The sequence below is a fragment of the Sapajus apella genome, unplaced genomic scaffold (assembly GCF_009761245.1).
Source record: "Sapajus apella isolate SASKATOON/1434 unplaced genomic scaffold, GSC_monkey_1.0 scaffold96, whole genome shotgun sequence".
NCBI lineage: Eukaryota > Metazoa > Chordata > Mammalia > Primates > Cebidae > Sapajus > Sapajus apella.
In genome coordinates, this window is record NW_022437036.1 from 1,019,296 (window position 1) to 1,020,987 (window position 1,692).

The following is a 1,692-nucleotide window of genomic DNA, read 5'->3' on the forward strand; positions in this document are numbered from 1 at the left end:
CCATCTCTAGAGGAGACGTCGTCTCGGGGACGGGACGGGTCCGTCCAGGACCATCTCTAGAGGAGACGTCGTCTGGAGACGGGACGGGTCCGTCCATGACCATCTCTAGAGGAGATGTCGTCTGGGGACGGGGACGGGTCTGTCCAGGACCATCTCTAGAGGAGAGACGTCATCTCCGGAACCGGGACGGGTCCGTCCAGGACCATCTCTAGAGGAGACGTCGTCTTGGGGATGGGACGTGTCCGTCCGTGACCATCTCTAGAGGAGACGTCATCTGGGGACGGGGACGGGTCCGTCCATGACCATCTCTAGAGGAGACGTCGTCTCGGGGATGGGATGGGTCCGTCCAGGACCATCTCTAGAGGAGACGTCGTCTCGGGGATGGGACGGGTCCGTCCAGGTGAAGCTGTGTTGCTCTTGGCATCTTTCCTGAGGTTTCAGGGAAGGCGTGGAAGGCGTTTGCGCATCTCCTTGGCAGGGCTGGCCCTAAAATCACAGCAGAGCCCCTTCCAGCACTCTGCTGCCCTTCAGTGGCTGCTGACTGAAAGCAGAGAGCATGCCAGGGCACCACATGCAAGCCAAAAATAAAACTCCAAGCTCCCAAGTGACGGAATGGACCTCCCTCTTGGCCAAGGGTCCTCGAAGAAACCTGAAAAACTAGTCCAGGCCATGGCAGGAAGGTGGGGGCCAGACAGGCCTTGTGAGACGCTCCTCCTTTTGGAGTGCAGGCACAAATGACCAGCATTGGCATTAAAATCGGGCTCTTAAGCCTGACAAAATGGGCCAGGCACAGTGGCTCATGCCTAGAACCCAGCACTTTGGGAGGCCGAGGCCAGAGGATCTCCTGAGCTCTGGAGTTCAAGACCAGCCTGGGCAACATAATGAGAGTTTATCTCTCCAAAAAAAAAAAAAAAAAAAAAATAGCCAGGCGTGGTGGCATGCACCTGTGGTCCCAGCCACTCAGGAGGAAGAGGCAGGAGGCTCACTTGAGCCAGCAGGCCCAGGCCGCACTGAGCTGTGATCGGGCTGCTGAACTCCAGCTGGGATGGACACGGAGACCCTGTCTCAAAAACAAAAATAAAAAACAAAAAAATCCAACAGACTGTAAGATCCCGCATGCCAGCCTGACGGCATAACATCACATGGCAAACAAGGAAAGAAAATTATTCTACCCCCAAATACGTTTGTTTGCCATATTCTGAAAAGACCCTGCAAAGCCGTCCTTTGTGGGGAAAGCTTCTGTGAGGAGTCCCTGTTTTATGACATAACTAGCCTCTTCCCCTTCCAGGCCCTCCCAAGCCTGAAGAGCTAAGCTGAGAGTCCAGACCTTTCAAAGGTCTGCAGGGGAAACCTGGCCATGTCCTGCCTTTAACAGCAGGTACCCATGGGACTTCACCTCCGCAGTCAGAACGCTGGTCTCCACAACCCCTTAGCTTAACCAGACGCCCCTTCCTACTCATCTTTAGATAATAGCCTAACTCTTTCAACCAACTGCCAATCAGAAGATCTTTGAATCCACAATCCACCTAGGATTCGTAAGCCCCCCACCCAGGACCCACAGCCCCCCCCCACCCAGGACCCACAGGCCCCCCCCACCCAGGACCCACAGACCCCCCCACCTGTGACCCGTAAGCCTCCACCCCCTACTTAGAGTTTTTCTGCCTTCCTGAACCTGAGCAACACACAGCTGAT